The following is a 7,583-nucleotide window of genomic DNA, read 5'->3' as shown; positions in this document are numbered from 1 at the left end:
TGTGAATTTCCTGTTGGTGCATGTGTAAGAAAGAAACAGTTTTGAAAACGTTCTTGGAGCCATTTTTTTCTTTCCTATGTACATATCTTTTCACATATAAATATTAATATATACATAAGCATAATCCCTTATTTACACATGTACCTGTCCTGTACATTTAATTAAAAAAAACTTGATTAAGAAAGTCTAATTAATGGGAAAACGGAACTGAAATTCTAGACACATACACACAAGGTGCGAAAGCATGGCCTGAGCAGTGATGACATGTACCCAGGCCAGTCCCAACGCACTGGCTGTCGCCGTTCCCAGTCCCCAGCACTGTGCCGGGGATCTCTCACATTCACACCCCCAGCAGCTCCCGAATTCCCGTGCTGCATCGTCAGGCCTCTCAGCTAAGGCATTTTCAGAGATGCCAGCAAAGCACGTTCCTGCGGATCTCCCGCGAGGTTCAGTAGTGCCTTAGGCTGCAGGCAGTTACCTCAACTGTTGTTTGCAGTTCTTCCAAGTAAATAAAATATTTTAAGACATTAAGTATTTAAGTAGAACTCGAAATGGGATGCATGTTTTAAGCATGAAATGCAGAAGTAAAAATGTAGCTCATCAATGTAATCCCGGTATCGGTATTTGTATCTGGTAGAACTGGAATTTGTTACATTACTTTTATAATATAATCATATGCTAATATCAAAATCCATAACCTTTGACTTAAAATGTCATATTACTTCAGTACAAGGGTAACACTTTTCCGAACAATTAATTTTCTTACATTTTTGTAGTTTAGCTCCCTGTGCTGTTTACACTGTCCGGTTTAAAACAGACGACTGATGTACAAGGAGAGGTTTTAGAATTTCAGTATCAAGGCATTTTCTTCGTAGCTTTATAAACTCAACGCAAGTTTTGAAAGCGGTCCAGGTACCTACAGAATAAAATAAATATCAGGGTTAACTACAACTGGGATTCTTTCTCCAGCACACGATTTTTAGTCCCAAGCACTGCAACATTTCCATTTCATGGGGTTTACTAGATTGTGTTAAGTAGCTCTCAATTAAGTCTACAGTTGGAGTAGGCTTATCCAATTGCTGGTTGGTCTCTGAAAAAAAAAGGTAATTTATTAAATGTTAAATGTACTATTTTCTATAGGCTGTACCATACATTATATCATTCATTTTTCTTAAGCAATCTCCCCTAATAGGTTTCAGGTAACACTCAGAACATAATGATGATACCGATGAATGGTGAATTTAAAATTTGCCCCATCTAGCTTCATGCAACTTCTGAGGCCGCCTTTCCTGAACGCCACCTCCCACAGCACCCACATCCCTCCCCTTTGGAGCATCCCACTGGTGCAAGAGAATTCCCAGCACGTGGAAAGTGCTGCGGATCGGGACCCCAAAAGAGCGAGTGCATGAGCAGCGACCTGCAACACGCTGAGACACTGCCACGTCTGCATTACAGTCGGTAAATAGCAATCAGATGATTTGTTTGGGGATTATTATTTACAGGGAGGGGTACAGATTATTCTCCTATCAGAAATTAAAGGAAGGAAGGCTAAGACAAGTCTAGCTACATTTCTGAGCTGACAAAGGCTGCCTAATTTGGTGGCAGAACGTGCCCTCCAGGAAGAAACGATTCCCTCCCTCCATTTCCAAACCCGGGATTCAATGGCCATCCTGTGTGGATATACATCTCCATACGTTGCCAGGATAGCGATATATGCTAAATTCTACTGCCAGGCACGGGGGACGTCAAAGAGACAATGCAGCAGTATAAGGTACTTCAGAGATAGTTGGTCCCTACTGATAGTTTTATGTCAGTAGAGTGGACAGAAGAAGGAGTTGTGTCATGGAGAGGTTAAGTTAATAACCCGCGGAGCCAAATTTGACCTCCTCAGGTGAGGAGAGATGGCACAAAAGGACATCACGCCCTTAGGTGGAAAGGGAGGCTGCCTTCGAGCTGCTCTGTCCCTTCGTGTGCTCCGTTCTTGGACCGTTCTTCATCGTTTTCTCTTTCACACTTAGCTACGAGACCAACGTCAGACAGGACAGGAATTTCTAGGGCAAACACATGGAAAGCAGAATAGTTCAGCCAAAGACTAGAAAGGAGGCGAAACCCCCCTTCCCACCCCTTCTCCCCCCAACCTCACCGGTAGGTACACCGAACCCCAGCACGGCCCTCTTGCGCTGTGCGGGGAACGAATTGACCCTTCCCAGCCCGCCCGGCTGCCCAGCCTGCAGGTACCCAGCGGCCTCGAGACGGGCTGCACTGCTCACACGTGGAAAATAAACCCTCAAGAATTTTAATAAGCAATTCTTAAAAAGACACAGAACTTAGAGAAATCAAGAGTAATTAATACTGAATTTTAAAGATGCCACTTCGTTTTATGCATGAGTACGTCACTCCAAACAGCAACCAGGTGCGCAGCGCCGGGGCAGGGTAAGTCACAACGAGTTTATGTGAAGGCAAACAACGGTGCTGTGTGCTCACGCAAGATCACGTCCGCTGCCATTTCAAATGTCACTTAAATGCTGTCTGGGGCACTGTCTGGAGGGCTGATGTTCGCTTATTTTAAAAGGAACACGGTTATCATTCCCTCACCATGGAATCTTCCACCAAAGAGATTTTTTTTTCAGAAAGCTGTAAAAATGGGACAAAAGAAGCATTTCAAAAATGGTAATGGATGGAGCTGTAATATTTGTGCACCTGAGCGTTCACTGCTTGTGAAAAACTGCAGCTTCACTGAAATAGAGCAATCCAGAAATGCAATTCGTCAAAGTTTGTGGATAAAATTTCATATGGAAAAGGAATGATTGCCTTAATTAGCCTGTTAGTATCACACACAGCCTCTTACCAGGACTGCAATGGAAGGAGATATATATATATAGAGAGAGATATATATGTTTCATTATTTATAAATGGTACTAAGGGGATTTGCTGGAAGTTTGTTTAAACACACCACCCTGAGCTGTAAATCCCATTTCGCATGATCTTGCCTGTCGTGTGCCCCCGGTAGGAAGCGAGGAGGCTGGCGGTTATGGATGAGGCCATCCCCAGTGATGCTCAGCAGATGGGCCATCTGCCCTTGCAGCCACACTGACCCGCGCATTAGCAGCACGAGCGACCATATGGCCGAGAGAAGCAGGCAGCGTTAGCATCGGACGTGCATCTCTTACAATTGCTGGGGAAAATATGAGAAATGGTCAGAGAATAACAAAAAGCCAACTAAGACACATAGGCATAATTCAACTCGCCAACTTAATACTTCACCTATCTCACTCTGCTTACGTTAACCGGAGTTAATAATCAGTTGAAACACGGGTGCAAGTTTAAACTGGCTGAAAACGTGAAATAATGTTTGCTTGAGCACCCCAACAATGTGCAGGGAATGTCACCGGGAGGTGTGCTTCATGGTGTGCCCACTGTCACAGCTGGTAACCTCGGCGGCTGTCTTGCTGAAAAGGTCAAAGACACAGTGAATTTGGGACTAAAATAGTCATTTCTAGTCCGGAGGTGTTCTGCTTAGGGCTGAATTGCCAGGAATTAGAAGGATGAACCTGAGTCGGTGGCTTCAGTCCCCAGCACCCGTCAGCTGAACGCCTTTCCGTGAGCCTGGGCTCGTCCCAGCCTGGTGCCATGCAGCGGCATTGCCGGCCGGTCCTTCGGGCACGGCACCCTGGGCACTGCAGGGAGGGCAAGAGATGCTGGAGGCGTCTTTCTAAAGCAGATCACCTCTCTCTCCCGATGGAGAGCCCGCAGGTACGAGCCTGAGGCTCTTTATTGTCTGTGAAACTTGAACATGCCTGGAACCCAGCTGCCCTCTGCGAGAGGTAGGTGGGCCAATGAATCAGTCTCCGTACGCTATGAGCAACCACGGCTTTAGAGAGCCCTCGCACAAACACTGCAGGCGTGGGGGCTGGATCCCAGCCTCACCTGGGAAACCACAAGCTTTGTCACTCGCACGTGTGAATGCAAATTCTCCCCTATCTTCCCACTTATCATCCGCGCTGAGAATAAAAAGGTGGAATTTCATTTTCATGTTAAGAAAAATGGGCTAGGCTTGGCTTCCTCTTTATTCTCCCCTTCCTCTCCCTCTAGATCCACACGCATGTGTAAATTTATGGCATATTCAACCCCTCTTCTTATAAGTGCAGATAACCCATTGGCATCTACTGCGTGGGAAGGAGGAGGTCATAAAAACCAGGAAGATGAGAAATCATGAGCACAATGAAATATTGACGGGGGATATTTAACTACTTCAAATAGAAAACAAAAGTGGCCATTTAGTTCAAATAGATTCCACAGAATGGTGAACGTTTTATGTCAGGGAAGATGATGGGGCAGATCCCTGGTGAGGAAAAAGGGACAACCTCTCTTTTTTCTTTTCCTTTTTTTTTTTTTCTTATTTCCTTTTTTTTTTAATTTTTTTTGTGATGAGAAAGAAGAAACTCTCTGCTAGTTCCAACGAAGTTATGGTGATTTACAGTAGCTAAAGATCAGGCTAATGGATCTTTCAATACTTACACAAATTACAGCTGCAACCACAGCTTGGAAAAAGCGCACCTTATTTTGTAAGATGTTATTTTTCGTAATATCTGACTGTGCGAGCCAGATGAGTGGTTGAAGACCCCTCATGCAATTTCCCTAGTTTAATTCTCTATTGAGTGCATATAAGTCTCTGCAAAAATTCAGAGGCTTCTACAGGAGCATCATCCTGCCTGAAGCTAACAACAAAAAGAAGTGCTGTGGGCAAAGCTAGTTTGACGATAAAAACTTCATTGTACCTTTTGCCTGCAGTGCTCACCTGTGAGCGCAGCAGCTCCCGTGAGAACCAGCGCTCGCAGTCAACTTCCACGTTCTCCCTTTATGTGAAAGCTTGATCTGATGCCGCCCGATTCCTGCAGTGCAAGAGCGAGCCCGATCCTCACCTGCTCGCCCGCCGCCAAGCCCCGGCAGCCCCAGCGTCCCGCAGTCCCTGCCCTGCCTTTCCCTGGCCGTTTGCCCGCCCTGCCAGCTGCCAGGCCAGCAATAAATACCGGGCAGCAGGACCCACTGCATTGAAGGCCTCATTCAAGTGGCTTTTGTGGCACGAGTAGCAGTTACTAGCTCCAAGAATCTCGGTAATCAGCAGTCTTTTACTGTCCACTTAATTTGTTACTAAATTCTTAATTTTTACTTCGATTTCGGCGTTTAAGAATTAAGAGCAATTTTTTGCAAGACATCCCAGTGGATATACCTATTTTGCTCCCGACTATACTGATCTGGAAAATTCTGGGTTTTTTCCCCCTTAAAATAGTCAAATATACCAACTGAAGGAAAATTACTCGACATGGTCCATTTATGTTGATAAACCTTGTGAACATATGCTACGCAAAAGAACTAGTCATGAGCATAAAAGCATTTCGCTTCATAAATATTTATAGGACTGGAATCTGAAACGCTGTTCCTGGGGCCCTGGACCCCCCAAAGCTTTTCAGCATCTTCACGGGCTTGGGGCGAGGCTGGAGCCGGCGCTGCCGTCAGGGCGGGTTGGGGATTTCAGGCATCACCTCTCTAATGCGAGCTGCCTGCGCCAAGCCCTGACCTAGATCGGATCCACCCTTCACCTCCCATCACTGGAGCTCTGCTGAGATGGTGACTAACGAGGGTAACAACCAGTACGTCTGATTTTTAACCATTTCTGTTTACTTTTCTTCAAAATTTTATGCCACAAACAGACCCACATGTAGGGAAAGCTGGGTTTCTGGCATCAGCAACACACTCATGAAGTTGAATGAAGAATGAAGTGCAGAATGCCAGGGGCTCTTGCAGCACAATTAGGCTTACCCATCTTTCTTTGATGAAGATAGGAGGAAATCCGACACAGATACGCTACAGCACAAAAACCCGTTGATCTTTTGATGCTTAATAGCAAGGTTTTTAAAAGCTGTTTCCTTCCATTACAAATGATTTATTTGTGATAAAGTATTTTGGAAATAAATTGGATACTGTTCAATTTGCACACACACATATACGTGCATAGAAGTAGTCTATAGCATTTTCTTTTCATGCTGGATTTTGAAGCAGTGTGTAACAGAGAATTAGAAGATTTATAGTTAAAACTATTTGATGACTCCTGTACCATCCAAAAAGCAGCACATGATAGCATGGCCTCGGTTCTTGTACTCCCACCAGAACAGGTTAAATTTATCTGTTTTAATCATGCATTGTTTTTAGAATAATGGCTGATTCTGCACTGAAAACTATTTGTTTTGCCCTTTAGAAACCTAGTTTACATTAATTGCTGGTATCATCCCCTAATTATTGGGGTATTTCATTTGGGTAGATAGTGCTTATGAGTGAATTTGTAATACATTTACGTATACTTTTCATGTAATTGGTAAATGATGTTAGAATGCTTTTTAAAAAGACAAATCTATTAGAAGACAGTCATTATGGTATTGGAAAATATGGTACGATAGCTACAAAATACATTTACATGTTGTGTTATATGTAAAATATTAGATAATATCACTATTTGTTACATACCCAGAAAACATAAATAGCATCAATTTGTTTTCCAACTAAAGAAAATAATTTAAAATATTCGTCTTCTATAATTGCAATAATGTGGATTTAAAAAACTTTCTTAACACTCAACCCTTACAGAAATCTCTATTTGTAATGTATAAGCAGTAAGTTTATGACTGGAATCCCTTATGTAGCATATGCATCCATCTGCTGCCACGGCTGGAAGGGCTGAAGAGGCCCATGGGGAAATAAAGCCTTTAGCTGCGAGCGTCTCCTCGGGCAGCTGGGGATTGGGAATTTCATATTTGGGGGACTCCTGTGAAAACTGCAGACAAAGAAGCCATTCAGCCCCACTCAGCCTAGTCAAATAGTTAGTAATGGATTTTTTGTGCTTTCAGAATTAATCTGCAGAAAATGGAGCTTTTTGATGGCAGCAACAGGCAATGCCAGAGCTAAGTTCCCCGCCTTGGCAGTGGGGGGAGGCAGGTTGGCACTGGCCACTGCCCAGGCCTGGGGCTGAGCGCCAGCATCGACCCCGTCCAGATCCGTTCACAAGCAGGTATTGCAATGGTCCCTTCCACTGCATTAGGAAAACACTGCTCCGCTGCTGAATTCATGGCCAAGTCTTCCGTACTGTTTGAGAACCATAATTATACAACATAGCAGGGAATAAAAACATCCCCCTGGTTCACCTATTCTGTGCTACATCGGCTCTGAAGGCAATCAGACAATTGCAACAACACAAACAATTTGAAACAAATAATTGAAACAGCTCTGAAAGATAGAAAAATAACAAAAACATGACAATCTGTGAAGAACCTAGTTGCTCACAAGCATTATTTCTTATTATAGATCACCAGGTCACAAATACGAGATCAGCTGCGGCAGTAATATATGACATTTAAAAAGGAAGGGTTTCAAAGCGGTGGGGAACCTAGTCAAGCCGTAAATGCGGAGCTAATGCAGAAAATGCAGGCTGACACCCCGACCGTAACTCGGGCTGCTCCTGGGGGAAAGGCAGCCCAAGAGCGAGCGTTCAGGACAAGACGGCAGCCCCGATCTCAGCCCTGACAAGGAAC

At 44.2% G+C, this 7,583-nt stretch overlaps 1 protein-coding gene across 1 annotated transcript in view; it reads right to left on the bottom strand.

Moving 5' to 3' along the window:
• Positions 1 to 772: 772 nt before the first annotated feature.
• Positions 773 to 7,583, bottom strand: part of JAKMIP3 (Janus kinase and microtubule interacting protein 3) — a 91,390-nt gene continuing 84,579 nt past the window's right edge. The window contains exon 25 of the mRNA XM_075155315.1: positions 773 to 916. The gene's annotated coding sequence lies outside the window, so the exon portion shown is untranslated. The remainder of the gene's footprint in view (positions 917 to 7,583) is intronic.

This window comes from Calonectris borealis, chromosome 7 (assembly GCF_964195595.1).
Source record: "Calonectris borealis chromosome 7, bCalBor7.hap1.2, whole genome shotgun sequence".
Lineage (NCBI taxonomy): Eukaryota > Metazoa > Chordata > Aves > Procellariiformes > Procellariidae > Calonectris > Calonectris borealis.
Note: the sequence above shows the minus strand (reverse complement) of the source record. Positions and strands in the feature narration are given on the sequence as shown.